We start from the raw sequence: 21,046 nt of genomic DNA, 5'->3' as shown, positions 1-21,046 counted from the left end.
ATGTTATCTTTCTTCATGCATAAGCATTAAAAGTCATGCAGAGTGAATATGAAGAAGGGAGTATTTCCAAGCTTGTAAGGTGCTGGTAGTCAACCACCAGCTGACTATAGAACATGGAGACAAAGGAGGAAGAAAGTTGCTTCATCTGCAATGAAATGACAGAATGACAGAACAGAAATTGCAGGTGAGGAATAGTGAGTATGTAGCGGTGTTAACATTCCTTCATAGAGGTGGCAATCTATTCCTTGAATGCAGGGAGTAAAAATACAAGACTAATTATCATCTTCTGTGAATCCTCAACCTGTTCAGAATTTTGATGTTTAAAGTAGGATCTAGGAGAATACTGATGGTGTCTGTAAACGCATATAGCACACAGTATCAGAACTTGTCAAAGGTGTCCTTAGCTCCTTGTTCACTTACTACTTTGAAGATAACAATGGAAATTTGGATATATAAATATAACTGTTGCTGAAATTGTCTAGTATTTCCCTCTATATTCACATTAATATTGACATGAAAATTCTCTAGCTTTCCCGTGGTTATTTTAACTGTATTACCTGAGGTTTAGAAGTCTGTTTTTCACAACAGAACTGTTTTAAAGCTAATTGAATGTGCTGCTTAAACCTTTCATTCAGTATGTTATATTCTTTAGCAGCAGTACAGCTCTGTAATAACTGAGAGATGAAAATATATCTTGTTAACAAAATGTCCAGTGCAAGTATCCTGCTCTGTTTTAAAAAATAAATCAGAAATTAACTGTTAAGGCTTGAATTAACACTGCACTCTGTGGAGAGAAAACAGCAGGGAAAAGCAAACTGGCTTTCATTTCTTACAGCTTCCTAGAAATCCTTGTGACTCTGAAAAAGGAGAATTCACTTGCATGTAAATAAAGCTTATTGACTTGGGAAGCAGGATCATGATCAGTGTTTATTTTACTTAGAATTAATGCCTTGCCTGACAGTGGGTTCCCAATGGTAAGTTCAGGCATTTGACAATGAGTCAAGCAAAGCAAAACACAATCCTTTCACCTCAAAGTGTCTGAACTCTTTGATAAAAAGGTAGCTCTGCATGCAGTAATTGAACATATGAACAAAAGATTTGGGCTAATATTGTGTTTGGGACTGTGTACTTGACGCTTCTGAGTCTTGAGCACTGGGTTTTATGTTTCTTCTTTTCCATAACGTTCTTGCAGGAAATACAAACTAAAAACATATGAAACTGTCAAGTGGTTGTGATGAAAAGCCAGACAGGTTGCTGAATCTGGCCTTTCAATATTTATTATTACCAGGATGCTTTTAAACAGCACTTTAGCAGCAGTTGAAAATATTCCAATGTAGTACTTTATTGTGGCCCATATTTCTAAATTGAAGTCATAGATTTTATAGACTATAAGATTAGATTGAAAAAAATAAAATTCCCTTTTGGTGGGAAGATCCTCTAAGACAGAAGGATATTTTTTTTGTGGAACGGTGTGCTGGTGGCATTTGGCCAGCGTCAACCCATCACAAATGGTAAAATAAAATAACCCACACTTCTTAAATGAAGTGAACCTGGATTTCCTTAGAAGCTTGCCCCATCTGTAGGTGACCTTGGTTTGTCAGTTAAGCTGACCTCAGTTTGCTGTGTGTATTTCTCACACTGTTGCACTTCAAAACCCAAAGAGCTTTGTGCTGCATTAGTTGAACTGTTTGCTTTTTGCTCTCCCACTGTGAATGACAAACTCTCTCTTCCAGGAGAAGAAGGAAATTGGTATATCGAGACTAAAGAATCCAGCATAGTAAATAATGTGTTTTGGGGCTTTGTTTTAGCATGCACTCAGAAGTCTGCAGAAAATGTGTTGTCACATGGTGACCTTGCTGGTGATAGGCAAAGGATCATAGGACTCACCATCCTTGAAGGTGTTTGAGCAGACTGGGCATGGCACTTAGTGCCATGATCTAGCTGACATGGTGGTGTTTGGTCATAGGTTGGACTTGATGGTCTCAGAGGTCTTTTCCAGCCTAATTGATTCTGTGATTCTGTAATATGCTAGCGACAGCATGTCTCGATAATTTAATCCAAAAATCAGGGCATGCAGTTATGACTAGTTATGACTAGCTCCTTAAGAGAAAATGGAAATGTGGGCAGTGAATAGTTTTTACTGTTAGATGAACCTGGATAATTTTCATGTAGATGAGACAGGAAAAACAAGATCCAAATGAAGAGAAACTATTCGGATATTTCAGGTCAGGCAGTAGCTTGAGGAAAAATCATCTTCACCAAGTGTCTCCTGTGTCTGTCTTCTGCTGCATGCCATAACAGAAAGGAGTAACACTGCACTATAGCTCCATTGAGCTAATCAACCTTCCTGCAGGAGGGAGCTTATAGTGTGTGCTGTTTATGTGGGAAATTGCCAGGATGCATATACTTGATTAGCTGGCATATTATGAATCAGGGTCATAGCTGGAGTAGTTGCTTTGTTCAGAGATGCTCACATCCCTGGGGTAAGCAGCTAATTGCAGGAAATCTTTTAAAGCAAATGTGCGATAGGAAGAAAGCAATGAATATTGTTTATTCAAAAGACAGGAGTGGTTCCCTTGAATCAGTTCTCTTGCATAATTATGTAATTAGGGCATGTTCTATTTTTAATTAAATCTCTTGCATATTCATGAGAATACTCTGAACCTGTGAACCAATTGGCATAACTCTTTAAAATGTAGTTTGTATAAAGGAATGCCCTTCAATACTTTTTCTCCTTTCGTATTACTGTGCAATTATTATAGTTAGGTTGTATTGCCTGTCAAAACTAAAATGTGGTTAATTAAACCATTAACAAAAAATTGCCAGAGAAAAGTTTTAAATGGAGATGAAGAACACAAGAAACTGCTGCTTGGAAATACTTGTATCAAAATTGGGTTTTGCTGGACAGCTTGATTTGTGGAAAACATCAATCAGAGAGTTATTTCTCTTAGCTTTTCAAATCCAGCAGTTATTCTCTGTATTTGCAGTCTGCAGACTATCCATGTTCCCCTAACTTTGCTGTTTCTTGTGGGCTTCTGTGCCTCTTCCTGTTCTTCTGCCTCTTTGACAACAGCATTAGCATTGATTCCTCTTCCGACTTCCTGCTTATTCTTAGGAGTCTTGCTTTCTCACCCGACTCTTGTTCTCACATCTGCTATTCTGTACACTTGCTCAGCATTGTATGTGAGGGCAAACATTTAAAAAAACAAAAAAAGCTCTGCTTTCCTTGAATATTTTAAATATTACCACTTGGGTGAGGCTGCATATTTTGATTTACTACTATACCTCTATGTTTTCTATTAGGTTATATTGCTTGTAGTGCAGGGATTGGATGGTCATTGCAGGTTGCCTCCAACTGATTGATGCTATTCTATTCCATGTGGAGCTCAGGTGATAATGCATCACATGTGACTCTTTCATAAAATTAGGTTGTCACTAATCCCTGGTGATTTACAATGTACATTTTACTGCTTTGCTGTATTTAATGTTTTGGGGTTTGTTTGTTTTTTTCTATCTTAGACCTCAATTCCTTCCATCTTTCCTTTCTGAGCTTAACTTCTAATTAGTGGAACATAACATGAAGAAAATACTGTGGCCTTTCCATCTTCTCTAGCGAGAGTGGGAATGAAACTGGAAGCTGCAAAGAAATAGTTCTTGAAATAAGCGTCACTGACTTCTCATGGAAGTCTTACTTTTCATGTGTAAACCTGTGTAAGAGCAGGGATCTTTCACTTCCAATCAAAACAAAGACAAGGGCGTTGAAATATATTAGCAACACGCACTGAGCTCTATGTGGGGGCCCAACCTTCAACACAGAACTCATCCTTCAGCCTATTTTTCTGTGAGACTTGCTCCATAAGCCACTGCACATGCACAGATTTTCAAGCACATTTCATGGAGTCATGGTTGGGAGAGACCTTCAAGATTATCCAGTCCCACCATCCAGGCAGCACTGCCCCTGTAAGCCCATAAGCACTAAACCACATTGCTGTATGCAGACAGCAACCTGTTCCAGAGAGTGATGGGGTTCCCCCTGAGTCTCCTCTTCTTGAAACTAAATAAACTCCTGTCCTTCAGCTATTCCTCGTAAGATTCATTTTCTAGACCTTTCACGAGCCTTAATGTCCTTTGCTGGACATGCTCCAGCACCTCAATGCCTTATTTAAATGGAATGGAAGATTGTCCCAGAGGCATTCAGCTGAGATGGGGGCATCAATTTCACGAGTCCTACAGTCACCAAAACGATGAACTTCTTTCCTCCACAGTAGGTCAAAGCAAGATGCCAAGAGCATCAGCAGCGGTGCCCAGTCTGGAGCGAAACCACTCCAGTGTCACCGAGGGCACTGAAGACACGCCGGCATCTGCTCTCCACGGACACCCACTTGAGGCAGACGAGGCAAATCGCAGCAGAGTTTGGCGTGGCCCGCACTGGCAGCCTCAGGGATGCACCTGAAGCGCTGGCCTCCCTCAGAGCATCCAGCCCGGCGCTGCCCCGCTCCGGGGAGGGATGACGCCATGCGGGGGGGCGCCAGCAGAGAAGGGCGCGCGGGCGCTTGTGGGAGAGGGGGGGGCGCCGCCATGTCAGGCGGGGCGGGAGGGGAGGAGGGAGGGGAGCGCGGGGCGGGACAGGGGCGGCGGCCGCAGCCGCAGCAGCAGCAGCCGGGGCGGTGGTGGCGGCTGCCGGCAGCTGTCAGCGCCCGCTCCGCCGGCGCCGACCACCGCGGCCCTGCCAGCGCCTTGCGGGAAGCACTGGGTGCGCCGCGGGGCTGACTCGCTTCTTTCTCGCCTTCCCTCCCTCTCTCCGGTCCTCTCTCCCCCCAAAAAACCCTTTTCCTTCCTCCCTTTCGCCCGCCCATCGCTGACATCCTCCTCCGGCCGCCTCCCCGCCCCGGGCTGCGCGGCCCCCGCCGCCCCAGCGAGCGCTGCGCACATCGCCCGAGCTGCAGCACCGAGCGGTGAGCGGGGGGAGCCGGGACCCGGGCCGTGTGTATTTGGGTGTGGGTGCGTGGGGTGTATTCCTCTCCCTTTTTATCCGCCGCTGCGCAAACAACAAAAGGCTGCGCGGGCCGCCCGGTCCCCCCGCAGCGGCGGCGCTGACAGCCGGCCCCGTCCTTGCCCGCGCCAGGGCGGGGTGGCGCTTTGGGGAGGCTGTTCCTGGGCGTTTGGTCAGTTGCGCTCGGCTGCGGGCAGGGGTACGTGCCTCGGGCTGGGGATGGGCTCGGCTTTGTCCCCGTTTCCTCTCGCGGCTCCCCTCGGTGCTGCGGCGGGCGCCGCCCTGGGAGGGAGCGGGCAGGGGAGGCTTCGGCCTGCGGCTCCGGGCGTGCGGCGCTTTGTCTGCGCTCCCCCCGGCCGTGGGGCTGTGCCGCTGCCGCTCCCCGGCTGGTGCAAGGCGAGGCGAGGACAGGTCTTTGGGCTTTGGACACAGTGACCGGATTTATACATTGTAGGTCACCTGCCGTGCTGTAGTCGGAGGCGATCCATAGACTTAGGTCTTGCCCGGATTTCTGCACCTCTGAAATACGGAAAGAATTGGTTAGAAACATGTTATTCTAGCAAAAACACATAATTGATGGAATTGATAACTAACTGTATCTTTAGAGCAGAGATTGGTTAGAAAGACACTTTAAAATCTTACTCATTTTGCTTTAGTCTTTTTAATATTTCTAAGTAACAAGACGGCAGATTGGGAGATCTGCATAGCAGTTGCATCTAATCAGAAGAAGGAAACTTCTTGACACTTTATTTAATTCTGTGTTCTAGGCCTATTGAAGCACATTTTAATCACCAAGGTGGCATCACCTAATGTAATACTCTGGTGTGGCTTTTTGAAGGCGGCTAAATCAATGATGGTGCTCTTATTCTTTTTTTTTTTTTTCATGATACTGATTTCAGGTAGTGGATATGAGGTAAAAGTACTGTCACTACTCAAAATACTGGTTATGAAGTCAGAATACAGACTGAGAAAACAAAACCGGTTTAAAAAAGGAAAAGTCTGTTATAGTTTGCTTTGAACAGCAAAATTGTGAGCCAGTGTCGTTCATATAGTATGCTTTCATGTTTACACAGAAAAATACAAGAAATTAAACCAGTTAAAATTTATTTTAGCTGTTTTGTGCTTGTCAGAAGGTATACCAACAATTACTCTGCAAAGTAGTTCTCTTTCACTTCCACTTTTGCATTAGCTCATCACTTAAACAGGAAACTTGTGCACAAAGGGTGTGCATTGGAAGCTAAAGGGGAACCTTCGAGATTTTAGACAGCTTAGCATTTTGATTAAAAAAATCTGAACAACAAAACTGAAAGCAGCACCTTTTAGAATGCACAGTTGATTTAAAACTCTTTTGGAAAATAGCTTTATTTGAATTGAGTATGAATACCAGAGCTTCAGCGAAACACGATAGAGGATGTTATAACCCTAGGATTACAGATACAATTGGAAGTTACACATTCAGCATTTACTAGCAGCAAAGAGAAAGCTGATCCATCTGGTGAGGCTGAGCAGAAGACCTTGTAAGTCAGTTGCACAATTATTTTTGTGACCACATGGTTTAGGAGGACCTTTTCCGTGAAATTAGAACAGCTATGGAGAGCTGTGGCAGTTCCATTTAGGTAGACATTTCACATAATGCAGAAGCATGTGGATAAATGCAGGGAATTTAAATTGTCCATTCCTGAAATTTGCTTATCAATGCAGTATCACTTCTGCATCATGTTGCAGTTAAAGTTTGGCAACCTTCATGTTTCTGAAGGATGATGATGGAGCTGGACAATTCCAGTGATCAGAAATTCCAGCAGCAATTGGAGCACAGATTCCCTTTACTTGCTACCATCTATAACTAAAAAGGAGAATAAAGTTAACCCCCAAAGGTTCTGTGAAATAGTCTCATGAATTGTTTGTCAAATTCCTATTATACAGTTAGTAATGCCTTATTAATGGAAATGGATTCTTTTGCAAGGTCTATGTTTGACAACAGAGGAATCACATGCATAATTTGTAATTAAATATGCAGGAGTCCCAAACACAATCTGAATTTTTTTGACATAGAACAAAATACACTGTACAGATGTTTAAGGCATAGAAGGACAATTGCTGCTTCCTGTGTTTATGGAAGGCTTGCTATGGTAATGTCAGAAACCTCTCACTCATGTGCTGCTCATACAGTAAGCATCTCTCTCTGTACCCTTTTGTGTATGCACACATACCTACATATGTCTCTTATTTAATTGAGAGTTTGGGTTAATACTGTAACCTTATTTTGAGTTCTGAGTCCATTTAGTGCAGCTTCTGTTTCTTTTGAAATGTGGGCTTGTGCAGTTACTCTTTCATCTCTTCTTCTGTTTGACTTCTCTGGCAGACGTGCAATTGGATTTACTCTGGGATTAATAGCATCTCTCCAGCTGCATAGTTCATGATTATTTTAAAGCTCAATTCAGTGTACAAATACTTATAAAATAGACTTTTTATAACAGGAGTGAAAAATACAGAAATTTGGGTAAATTCATAAATAAGCAAAGTGTACTTTTGTATTCAGTGTTGAAGAGCAGAGTAGCAGATAGTGATGGGGACAGGCATGCTAGGTGTAGTTAATTAACATCCTTTGTAGTCGGTGTGCTTCCAGGGTGTGGTTCAGTATGACACAACTGTTGTAAAAATGGACCAGTTCCATCATCATCACAATAAAGTGGGTAGCCACAGGCTTTCCTTAATTCAGCCTTCATAATATTTAATGTTTCCAAAGTATTTCTAATTGTTTTATAAGAACACAGCATTTACCTTGACCAAAGTTTAGAAAAACATTTATTTTCAGTGTTAACTCTGATTTTCCTTCAAGCAAAAGCATGATGAACATAGTCTGAGACATATTTGTTGTACTCAAGTACCAGTCAGAGACGACTTGTTAACTCTAAAAAGAATCCTATTTGACTTCAAAATAGAACTGGTTGTAGTAGTTATCCTGAGTCAGAATCAGCTTCAGGTGTTTTTGAGTGATAAAGTCTTCCCAATATTTTATTTAGTGAAATATTCTCCTTTCTGAAAGTAGGATGTAGAAGGAAGTGTGGCTCCTTTGCTAAATAAATGGCTGACCAGAAAAAGGTGCCCTTTTTCTGACTTGGATTTGCTGAGATATTTGTTGTCGTCATCTTCCGGGATTTAAATTGGGCACTTCGTTCTGAGGATTAGAGCCAGAATTGCAGATGCTTTCAGTGATACACTAATTACTTCCAGAAGGTTTTATGTGAGGTGTTTTGTAGTCATCAGGCATGAGATGACACTATACATGGAGCTTTTTTGTGCTAGACAATTAACATACTTAATATAAGAGGCCAGACTGAAAGGGCAAGCATGAGGAATGAAGGTAGGATGTATGCCTCTAGTACAGATAATATGTTTGGGAATGTGAACAAGGGATGAACTCTAAAGCACAGTTAGCATTAGAGGTGCTTATTTCTTTAAATGTATAAAGACAGTCTCTGATAATTGACAGTTTCTTTGGATTCAGTCAGCTAAGAAAACAGATGCATGTAATAGTATCTGTGTTGATTTAATCACTGTTTGTTTCTTTGAATCCAGCTTATCTCCCAGGGATGCTGCTATTTAACTGCAGTAAGAAGCAATCTTTACTCTGGAAGCTGTATTTTGGCATTTGGCATGTATGTAGAATTAAAATTAATTTAGTTTATCAAATAATTATTGTTGGTTGTGTTTCTTGCTCAAAATGAGGAAACATGGGGTCATGCCATTTTATATTTCCAGTATGCTTTCCCTCTGTTGTCTGCTTAAATGGATGTGCTTTGTACATGGTTTCTCAAGATCAAGTCTTCCTTACAAGTGAAAGCAGTAAAATATCTTTTGTTGGTAGACTTAAAAGTAAGTAGTTTAATATTTTGATTATTTTGTAAATACCCACCAAAAACCCGATTAGATTAGATTATGTCAGAAACCTAACTGATTTTATTAAATTTTAAAGTGACTAGAACAAAGGATGTCACCAATCTGGCAGGTAGTACTTCCTTACATAGATGTAGGATTGGGGTGGTGGCTAATTATATCACATTTACTATGTGATGTACCCCAGCAAACCATTTGAAAAGTTTACACTGCACTTGTTAATGCTCAGAAGTTCAGTAAATGTCTGGCATAAACCAACTTTTTGATACCACTTAAAAAGTCGTGTCTACAAGTTAGTCTTTTTAAAGGACAATATGTATGTTTTTCAGGACTACCAGATAAATTATTATTTTCATTCTTATCTGTGTTTGTATGTAGTAGTTAAGTAGTTAATGTTAACAGAAAATTAAGATTACTGGCAGTGTGCTATGATTTGAACTTGTGTGCTGTTCCACAGTGCAGAATGGTGATTTTAAGCTTTGTAAAGGATTGCAGTAACTGAATTGCTGCACTGTGTCTTGAGTTTGCTCCTTCCAGCTGACAGTAGCTGAATGATTTGCAAACCATGTCATACAGATTAGGGACTGGCAGGGAGCAGCAGGGTGTGTGTTGGTGTGGTTCTGCTGCTTTCTCTTTGTTTTTCTAAATAGAATATTGTTTTAAGATTAAGTGCTTTTGTGGATGTGCCTTTATCAAACAATGTCAGTCTGAATAGTGTGGGAAAGCCAGTTTTGTCTTTCTCTTCTGGCTTGAGCCACTTCCCATTTCAGAGAGGCTGCTGTTACTCTGTCATCCCTCCTGGCTTTGCCACAAGTGGATTTTAGTATATCCCCATCTTTAATGTTCCATTTCTTCATGTGCTTAAACTGGATGTTCTACCCTCTTCTCCCCCAGCTCCCAATCACATTTAGTGTGTGTTTAAAGGGAAAAGGATTGATGAAAGAAGTGGATTCATCTCTCCCTCACAGTGGCAGAGTGCAGTCAGATTTATGCAACTACTGGGGTGGTAATTTGTGAGAACATAGGGAAGGTTACAGTTTTGAGCTAGGAGGGGGGACTACAATGTCCTATAATGTTTCTGTTGACAGAGGAGGAATATATAATTGATCTCTAAGGATGTAGATGAAATGTTCTTCCATTTCAGTGCTGGTTTATGTAGTTCCACAGTTCTGTTGCTTGTTCCCTTGTACTTGTTCTATCAACACAACTTGCTGCATGGCAGCCTGGGGAAATAAGTGTATTTTGGTTGTGTTTATGGCCTGAACCTTTTTTCTTTTCTATCCCCTCACTTCTGACAGTAAAATAATCCAGTAAAAGCACATACCTTTGTTTTGATTTATTATGGACAGGGATGTGAATGAAATGTATGGCTGGGTGAGGAGCATTGCCAGGTTGTTATGTCTAGCCAGAGCCTTGGTGAGTGAAAGAATGCTCATGGTCTGGTGTTGCAGGAAGCCAGACCAGATGATTCAGTGGCTGTTTCTGGCTCTAAATTCCTCTGAACATAGAAGGCAATAATGTGTGGAAAATAAAAGAATGTGCTGTTGTTTATATTTGCCATTTTCATGGATGTAGTAACCCAATTCAATATAGTAGCATTCAGTATAGTGAATATTACTGTATTGAAACATGGAGGGGTGCAGAAGTCGTGATGATGATTGGCAGTGTGTTAGTTTACATGATGGTGACCTGGAGGTCTTACTAGGGGTATGAGGGAATGAATCCCCAGAAGGACATGTTAATTTTGAGGAATGATGTGTTTTGGGAAGATTAGGTGTGTGAACCTGAGGACTACGCCTGTGATAAGGCAGAATTGTGTTTAACAGAGAGGATGTAATAAAACTGCTTCATAAAATTCTGGTCTGGGAGCATTCTGGAACACATGATACTGGTCCTTGCTTGGCACTCCCAAGGGCTTGAGAAATCATACAGAGATGATATGTAATGTTTTCTTATGGTACTTACAGGTACCATAGCCAGATGTCCTAATTTTTAAAGACTTTGTTATCCATTCTATACCTTTTGAAAAGACAAGAGGCACCACATTGTCACGTTGTCTTAGAGTCTGAGTAATTTCTGTTTCTTAAATACATCTCCTTTCCATTGTTTAGAAAACAGATAAAGAGATTAATGAATCAATGACTTTACTTTTAAGTATTTTTCTCCCAGGAGTTTTAAGTAAAAATCGTATTCTGCATGTTGATTTTAGCACACACTTAAAATATTGGTGTTGGAATACATTGTTCAACTAAAGAAAAAATTCTTGGGTTTGGAATTTGTGCTGAGTGCAGGTGGAGAGCAAAGATGCACAGCCCGTTTTTCAAAGCAGCAGTTGGGGGGTTTGAATTACAGTGGCTGCTTGTGCTTTGTGTAACCATTGAATCTTGATCCACACCCATTTGTTAGGATAACAAATAGCTTGAAAATATGCTTGCTGACTTCTATTTTTTCTTTTCCTTTTTTGTCTTGCAGCCTGTAGTCTGGCTGCCCGTAGAACAGTGCTTGCAAGTGCATGATACGGTGCTTTTAATGGCATGGTTGTTTTAGGAGGCCACTGTTCTGCCATCCTTGGGAGGAGGATGCTTTCAAAACAGATTATCTAAATGAGATGGTTTAAAAAATAATATTCAAATGAAACGTTTAGCTTCTATGTTTATTTTCCAGTTAGTATGTTTTTTTGTTCTGTGTCAGTTCACCAGAAGAGTGGTGTCCTGCAGCACGGTGCTGGGAACTGTGACACAAGTGATGTTACCACAGCGAGGATTTCAGGAGTCCCAAAGGGACACCCTGTGTCCAGCACTAGCCCAGATAAATCAGGAATGATCACCAGAAGGAGCTGGAACTATGGTTTGGTCCTCAGGTGTGAGTTCTCAGAATGTTAAGGTGCCTTTGTGAAGTGTTGGGTTAGGGCTTGCTGGACTGCTCATCACCTCCCAACCCAAGAGAGTTCAGAACATCAGAACAAGACCTCCAGATTATGGAGTACTTAACAAGGAAATTATTTCCAACCTTACAGCTAACTTAGCTTTCTGCAGTTGCAGAAACAGTGAGTGATACAGACTTGTTTTTCTAGATGGTTTCATTGTTTGCTGTGCTTTCTATGAAATTAAATATGTAAGATATAAAAAAATTATTAGTTGCCATCATTTTAGATGTAATATTTAATGGGTTAGCATTAATTCTTTCTCAGTTATTTCTCATCAATTCTTTCAGGATTATAGCTGAATAGTGTAATTGTGGAATTTTTTCTGTGGTCTTTTTGCAAGAATTGGGCTAGTGGTTTTCTATTTTTTAAATTATTATTATTGTTGAAAGATAAGCAGGAGGAACATACTTTCCCTAAAGCTTGAAGGAAGATCTGCACAGTTTGTACATCTTAATGTAAGCTATTAAATAGCTTCAAAACCCAGTGTAAGGATTTATTAAACCTAAAGGCTGCTGTGTGCTGAAATAATGTTAGTGGACGTCCCTTTTATGTCTGCAGAAGAAATTGGGGTTTTTTTTTTTCTTTTTTCAGTCCAAATAACTCTTCAATGTCATTAAGTATGTAAGAGCATTGTAGTCACTACTCACAGCAAATTGTCAGCAGAGCTTCCCACATGGCTCTGGTGATGTGAGGCAAGCTGTGGCCTTCTCTGCCCTTCCTGAATGAATGTTCTAGATCTTTATGGGTGTGCTATAAAAAGCAGATTTGGTTAAGATAATAGAATTGATGTTAGTAAATGGAAACTGAGAGAGTTTTTTAATGTATTCTGGAAGACTGATTAGATGGGAACATTCCTGTGCTTCTACTTAAGTGATGTTTAGAGATTAGCTAAATAAATAACATAAATGGGTGCTTACTTTGATTAGTCAATAAAGCAGTTCTTGTGCAAAAATAATAATGCAAAATGAAAGAACGAGTCAAACTGAAAAAATGATTTGTCTACACTATTGACAGCTTCAAATTGTGAGACAGGTAACTTTTGATATTGCTGTATTTCCTCTCTTATGTGCCCTAACCCTATTCCAGTCTCAAAATCTCTCACACCAGCAAGAGCTAGCCTTATCAAGACATTTATCAAAATTCTTTGAAGACATGGTTGCACAAGGTGACCAGTCCATGAAGAGCCAAGTGCTATTTTCATACAACAATCAATGTAGACTCCTGGAATATTGAGGGGAAAAACTGTGGTATTTGATGGTGATGATGGATCTGTTAGTCAGACTTTCTTGACAGTATTTATTTTAAAATACAGTCAAAATTTCCTTTCAATCCACTGAAAGTAGATGATTTTATGAAGCATGTCTTTGTAACTACAAAACGCTAAACTACAATACCATTTTTGAACAATTACCCTAGATTTTTCCTGATGTAGCTTTGATTCTTGTGACAAGACTTTTTAATAATTAAAGGTAATTATAACTACTTTTTAAGTCGTTGCACCTCTGCCCTCTGATGCTATTAAGTAAGTTTATTCTGTCTTTATGTAACTGCTCTTAGTACAGTCATGATCATTTTGTTGAAGTGAGGTGGCTTTGTTGTCATAGGCAAAAGGCAAATCTCCTGCGACCTAAACTGGTGTGTTGTGTCAGTGTTTAAGGGAAGGCAGAAAGCTCTCCTTTCTCAAGATCCATTGGTGGGTGCTTGAAAGTGTTTATTAGTGCTCAGAGAAGCTAAGGATGTGCTGCCTACTTTGAAGGGAGACCAGCAGACGTGGTTTCTGTTGACACAACAGTGGTACAGAAGGGAGACAACTCCCTTGCTCCAAGGGGTAGGAGACTTGGAGATTTACAGTCTGTCTGCCTTCAGAGATTCCATGGACATAACTAAAATTAAAAAAACCCCAGCATTAGATTTGGCCCAACACTACCAAACAGCAGAAGATGGTTGTGTTCAGTTTAATTATTCTGGAAAAAAATGGGGTTTGGATCTTGCCACAGGCTTGTTTCATATTTTGAGTAGGGAAGTTATGTACCACCAGTATGTAACAGGTGATAGCAACCTCGATTAACAATGAGTTTATAAACTTTACCTTCTTGAAAGTCTGGCTTTTGGTGTAGCTCCTCTGGACTCCTGACTGGGTCTGTGGAAATGCCTTAGACACACACACGCCTGTCGGATTTCTTTTGCACTTGCTTCAGTGTTGACAAAGAGTAATCTTTGATGTGATACAAATGCATAGAAGGGTCTTAATAATCATATCGTTTCATATGAAATATGAAGACTTAACAGTCTTAATAGTTTTATTTGAAATCTGAGATATTAGAAGGGCTTGGGAATTTATATAGAGAATGAACTTTTCTCTTACATGTTTATAATATGTCCAGACCAGTTGTAGTATCTTACACTTCTCAGATAATCTACTGTGATTTTAGGATATGTTGCTATTGTGTGTTTCAGTCACTATATTTTTAGGACTTTGGAAAGATAAAATGCAGTTGGTGAGATATGCAAGAGAGAGGATACTTTCCCTTGATTCCTTTCACACAAATAATTGGAGTAGGCATAGTAATGTGTAGGGGGCAGTCCCATCATCTGAGGGTTTCAGTCTGCTGTAGTATGTGTACAAAAGAGCAAGATAGGGTTTGGCCTGCAGCATTATGGAATTCCAGATATGTTCAAGTCTAAAAGAGATTTTGGAATTAGATGGGCAGGTCATCTGGATTGTCTGCAGTTAAAAGGATACAGATTTGCTGTATCATGATAATTGCTTGCGAGTAGCCAGTGTTTATTCAGTGCAGTACGGTCAAGGGATTGACACCATAATCTTTTCTTTAAGAGGAAGAATAATCCGTGTAGTTAAAGAATGCTTTTATGTCACTGAGTACTTTTATAGTGTATACAGATTTTTAACTCAATTAACTATTTCAGCAGGAGGTAATAATTTTAGTGACAATAGTTTACTTGCTGCAGAAGAAGGAAGGCTGAGGGCTGAAATAACTCTGAAGGCATTTTTGCCAGTTGTCTTTGAAATGTGCAGAAATACTTACTTCAAAATAGTATTAAGTTTGTTACATTTAAGGTGTGATTGCTAAGAAACAGTGTTTGTTAGTGTTGAAATAGCACGCTTCAGAAATCTAAATCAAAGGACTCTGCAGCAGAGCAAATCTTCATAGCTTGTACTTTCTCAGCAGTGCAAATCATCTTAGCTTGTGCTTTCTCAAAGACAATTGTCAGCATCACCCTTACTTAGGGTTTTATAGGAGCTATTTTTGCTATCATCTCTTTTTTTAGCAAATATGGTTTGTTAGCCTGCATTTCTCTGTAATAATTTTTTCATCTTGCAGAAAAGCTGAAGATTTCCCCTGAAAGGTATGATTTTTATTTTTTTTTAATAGCAGGCCTCAACATTAAAAGATTACAGGATTTATACAAGGTAGATGTACAGTAGCTATGTTCTTCAGCTAAACACGTACATAATCCTCTTCACTTAAACATAGTTTAATGCAGTGCATGGGCTTATTGGGAGCCATTGGGGTTTCCTAGAGGCTGACACTGTTTTTCAGAGGTGGATGCTGCTGTTGTGCGGGGCAGAACATGAGGGCACACAGCCTCTTCCCACTGCTGCCATGTGGAGAGTAGGCTGCTCCTGGCAGTCATAAGAGAAAAGCAGCAGCCTTGTTGGAGATGTGAAAAATTCTGCCAGTATTCAAGGTTTTTTGTATTTTACTCCTTTTAACCAGTCTGTCTTTTACTTATTATTTGCTTATTATTAATGTCCTATGCATTTCTTTAGAAATCTCTGGGCTTGCCTTTAGAAATGCCAAAACTTTGCAAAGATTGAGTGCTTGTCCAATTTACTTACCAACACAGACATTTTGTAATGTTAAGGTTGTAGCTTAAATTCCAAATGTGATTCTGAGCTTTTCTTGGGATATGTGCCCTTGACATTAAAGGACTACAAATGTCCTTTTTACAGTATTTATCTAGCATACCTTTGCTTTAAACCAAGTGGTGGGGCAGATTTCTGCATTCCGAGCTAGCTCTGAATTGAAGGCTGGCAGGAGGAGCACGGTAAGATTTTTTTTTTTTTTTTTTAAATTCAGATGCTTACTAGCTGGAAATTGGTAGGAAAAATGACTCTCGTGGGGAGGGAGAGTTTCTGTGTAGCTTAATATTGGTGGTAGGTGATGTGTGACTCCATTCTCTTACCTGCTTCTGGTCAGTGATTTACAGCCCCCAGTATGTGCTGCTAATTGTCCTCACCGAGTTATTTTAAGGTAGCTGTGTACCTGTGTGGTACAGGCTGAAGGTGCTTTCTGAGCTCACGCATTTGGAAACCCGAGGCAGTGCAGAGGTGCAGCAGTGTTCTGTTTATAGAACTGGGTCAGCGAGTGTGCCTTAAGTCTGACCTCCACCAGGACACTGTTTGCAGGTGCAGTTCCAGATTTTCTATTCTGTGCCGATTCAAATATAGATGATGAGAAGAGTGATGACTAGCACTGGCAGGAAAGCTGCAGTCCTGAATTTGTCATGGGAGAAAAGCTACTTTCCTCTGGGAGTTTAGAGATCATGTAATGGAACAAAATTCCTGCGTATAAGGGATCATTTTAAGTAAAAGGAAGGCAAAAAGGGAAAGATTATAAATATTCCTTATGGGAATATGACTTTTGACAACAGAAATATCATCTCACAGGTAAAGGGAAATTTAACATCTTAAATTAAAAAAAAAACCAACAGGTAATCGTTGTTCTTTCAGACTTGGAGATGCTGACTGAAAACCATAACAGCAATATAGTTCAAACTGAGTGTTTGTTATGGGAGTGCTTTTACAAATACCTTTCTCAGCGTATGAAAGGCACCCGTGATGATTCATCCTTGTCATTTCTGCTGTCGCTGGGCTGCCTGCAGGAGGGGTGCGGCTGGTGCAGTGTTCAGCGCACTGCTAAGTCCCTCCCAAACTCTTTTTTCATCTCTTGCCTTTGTTGCTCAGTTTCTTTTTGTGCTTGGAACAGCCTGTAATGTTTTGAGGATTGTTTGAGAAGCGAGTTTTCCATGTTATGAAGATTAACAGTTAAAGCAGCTCGTAGTATTTGAAGATGGTGCCTTCTGTGATGTAATGAGATGTGTTCTTGCTCTGAGCAGGGAATTAATGGATTGTAATTTGCAGCTCATACACAATTGAGACAAGCACATGGCAGATGTAGGATGCTGAGCTTTGCTGTTTAATTAAGGAGGAGCTAAGAGTAAAATTAGGGTTAAAAGCCTTGAATAGACTTATTATTGTTAGGAAACAGTGAACTGATAGGTCCCTATTAGAGATACAAAAAGCTCAAATTAGAGCGACTTTCTGCCGTAGCTTTGTGGAATTTGCAGGGCGTAGAGGTGACAGGGCCCCTAGGTATGGCTTGAGCCAGTCTTATAGCAACTTTTACTGTTGGGAAATTATTTACTCTTTTTAAAATGCAAACATACTATTGTTTCATTTTCAGCTATGTTGCCTGTTAGCTGTAAATTCAGAGAAGAAATTTACGGAGAATTTGGCTTGACAAAGCAGTTTAGACTTGGGGGATTTTATAATTTATTTATTTAAAACAGTATTTTGCAACAATAGTGATTAGACACTAAATACATTAAAAATTTATCCTCCAAGCTTTTAGTACTTGAAACCCATTAAATAGTAAAAAGATCAATACAGAGAGGGGAAGTCCTTAGGGATTCATAACAAGTAAGAAAAATTAGAATGGTTTTATTTATTTGTTTTTAGGATCCATGCTAATCTGTAGTCAAGGAAAAAAATCTCATGGGTTTTTTAGAATTAAATTTTTCCTTGAAAAGTTTCCTTATGCAAAAAGGGATTCATTATATGTTTTGGCACAAGAATATTCTGAGGTGATCTGCAGGAAAATGACTTCTTTAAAAGTAACTGATTAGGAAAAGCTCTTTAAGAGAGCTTTAAATATGAGCTGGAGAGCTGAGGTGATATGTGTATGTCTGTAGGAGAATTTAGGCACAAATATGTGATGTCAGCATTACTGGTGTATTTGGTTTGAAAGTTTTATGAATAAAAATTGCTTAAACTGATTAAAGATAACAACCACTTAAGTTGTTTGTATATTATGAGATTATCCCAGTGGTTACATGACTGAAAGCACAAAGAAAGCAAAGCCAAGCCTTTTTTTGATTTGGATTCTTGCTATTCTCAGTCCATTTCTTTGTTTTAAGCTTATATTACAAAATGTTGTGGAACCATCTTTAGTAGAAGATGTTGTAGGGCTTTTTATGTTGATATGTCAAAGTTAACGAATTTTTGTGTGTTTTGAGGCAATGACTTTATTTTTCTAAAAGTTGGAAAGCATGAAGTGACTTTTGTACTTCAGCATAGTCAATATTATCACAAACAAAGAAGGAGGATAATATTCAAGGTCTACACAGACACATAATAGGTAAATTTCTTAAGCCAGCTAATGAGTCTGTATCTGACTGCATTGCATTTTTTTTTCCTCAACCAAACTTCTGTTTTGTAAAACTTTATACATCTTAATTCTTTGATTTGTTTTCAGTTGTATACTGAGCTAACAACTAGTATTAGAATCTAGAATTCCTGCCCAGGTAAAATTTGCAGAGCAATGGAGTGCAGGACAAAACTTACAGGAGTTTAAGAAACCTTTGTCTACACCCTTTTTTTCTGTAGAGAAAACGTATAGGAAGAAAGAGTTAATATTTTTTGAGAAGTGACAATAGAAAGGCTGGGTAGGTTTTGTCTCCTTTCCTCTGTATACATCCTGCATACAAACTTCATTTATTTACTTCCTGTGTGGCGTTTGCTGCCTCAGGATATTCAAATCTAATTTACAGAATCACAGAATATGCTGAGTTGGAAGGGACTCACAGGGATCATTGAATCCAAGTCCTTGCCCTTTACAAAATCATCCCCAATTATATGATTATGTATTCAAATATCAGCTTATTTGATCAACAGGCAATGACCTTTTGTAAAACACATTTTTTTTAAAAAAGGCATGGAAATAGCACCTCACCTTCATTTACTACCCCTAAAGGCTATTAGATATTTAATCATTAATTTTACTCCTACAAAGAGTCAAATTTGATAGCAGGACAAATTACATATTTATTATCCTCCTGTTTTCTAAATTATTCTCCCAAGCACAATCTATAAAATTCTGAACACCAACAGAACTTATTCCAAAAAATTTATTCTTTTCCTGTCAGTGGGAGAGATTGAGATTCTAACAGTGTTCACTGGAGGAGACTTGAGATTCCCTCTGGCAGGCTGCAAGAACCTTCAGGTCAGTCTGTGTCTTGATGCAGCTTTTGGCTTGGCTCCAGCTCCAGTGGATTCCTTGTACTGTAGTGCAGAGGCAATGGAAGCTTTTGGCTGCATTTGGGTTGGAATGAAGCAGCTAAAAAATCTGGCACACTGGATTGAGACAGGAGGCATGTATTCATAAAGCAGGGCTGCTACTCGGGTGGTTTTAGTGTGGTTTTGCCCCATCGTGTTTAAACCTGCTTTTCCTCTCTTCAAAAGCTGCAGTGCTGTGCTTCTTAGTTGCAGCTTCAGTGTATTCAGACAGAGCTATGGGCCTGTTAATTTGTCTGTTAATTTATGGGTGTTAGTTTATTTGTATTCATCACTTAGAATTAATTTTGTTTCTACTGAGGTATTTCAAATGTTTTTAAAGAGACAACATCTATGTGTGCATTCCATATATGTGTGCAAACATCTGCTTTTCATTTTTGTTTTTCATATTCTGCAAAATGACAGAATATTGAGGCATGCAAAAGGAGTTGCTGCTATCTCTGTTCACATAAGATACACAAATAGTCACTTCATTAGATGTCTCTGCTGGTTTTACTTCCCGACCCCCCAGTAGGGTCAGTTCTGTGCATTCAGGATGGAAATTGTTACTTGAGGCTGTGAAAGTGTGCCAGGGGTAGATAGGGTTGAGTTGTGTGCTGAAGTTAGCATTATCCATAACAATTTTTTGTGACATATGAATGTGTGTTAGAAGCATATATTTGCTAATTTGGTCCACATTAAGTTGCAGTTCATTTTTCTGCATAGCTTCAGAGAGTCTGTAGTTTAAAACTGTATTTTTAAGCATTCTTGGTCATAGTTCTCAGGTTATAAATGGGAAACATGGAAATATCATTCTCCTCATTAGGTCTTCATGGGTTAATTTCTTATGCCATGCTAGATTAATTGCTTTATACAGATTTATATGTTCCATATTGATTTCTTTGTGAATATGAAGTTATTGTATTAAATCTGGGTAGAACCAAGTTCACGCTTCACCAAAATCTGTGTTTTCGGAAAATAGAGTATTACAAAAAAACCTGCTGTCATCTGCAGCTCTTTTTTGGTAGCAAGTGTCTATGCCTTTTGGGTATTGCATTGCATGAGATCATCACAGAGAGGGTAATTTGAGTACGTGTAAACAGAAGGAACAGCCTTTATTTTTAATATAATACAGAAGCATAAGAGCACATCCTTTGGTTGTTGTCATGGTGTGCATATATGCATGTTCTTACAGCAGTTTTAGTCCAAAACTTACTTAATTTTTTTTTGCTTTCTCCTAAAATTAGACTTGGTTCTGTAGTACAAACTTTTAAAACCATTTTAATTAATTTAAGATGTTATTTTATCAATGCTTACCCAGGTGTCTTCACATAGATGGGATAATTTATTGCTTTTGAAGAATCTTTCCTATTTTGTTCTGACTTATTTACTTCCTGGTTCACTCAAAGATTTAAATACTTGAGGTACAGAAGAGTAACTTTTCAAGTCTTTATTTTCATTATAGAACATTTTTTTGGTGACATGTAAAAAGGGTCAAATGACTGTGTGTGTTCTCTTTGCATTTTTACATTATTAAGCTTTTTTGTCACATCAGTTGCAGTATGTGTGATTATTAGAGTATGTGAATTTCTACGCTTTTTTGGGTCTTCATTTGCATTTGATAGAGGTATTGACAAACATCCAGAAATTTACTATCTTTAGTGTAATGCTTTAGATACTGATAAAATAGCACAGTGAAAGGTTTCTTGCTGCAAGGTTTGTACTGTACAAACTGTTTTTTCCAGCATGAGACAGGTGTTGCATCTTCATCAAAACAGCTGCATCTAGACCTGCAGGCAATTGAATGTCTATGTGTTAAGTGTAGAGTAAAAATAATGAATTAAGGTTGTCCTAGGGGATAGCTGTGATGTTC

General features: G+C 39.3%; 1 protein-coding gene across 6 annotated transcripts in view; it reads left to right on the top strand.

Moving 5' to 3' along the window:
* Positions 1-4,633: 4,633 nt before the first annotated feature.
* KLC1 (kinesin light chain 1) overlaps positions 4,634-21,046 on the top strand; it is a 47,057-nt gene continuing 30,644 nt past the window's right edge. For 2 of the 6 annotated variants that reach the window (XM_033062117.2, XM_033062116.2), the window contains exon 1: positions 4,672-4,955. The gene's annotated coding sequence lies outside the window, so the exon portion shown is untranslated. Of the gene's footprint in view, positions 4,956-21,046 lie in introns of all 6 variants that reach the window. The other 4 variants (XM_033062112.2, XM_033062113.2, XM_033062114.2 and 1 more) reach the window with 4 other exon arrangements.

This window comes from Catharus ustulatus, chromosome 6, assembly GCF_009819885.2.
Source record: "Catharus ustulatus isolate bCatUst1 chromosome 6, bCatUst1.pri.v2, whole genome shotgun sequence".
NCBI classification, from domain to species: domain Eukaryota; kingdom Metazoa; phylum Chordata; class Aves; order Passeriformes; family Turdidae; genus Catharus; species Catharus ustulatus.
This window is presented reverse-complemented; position numbering and strand designations above follow the sequence as displayed.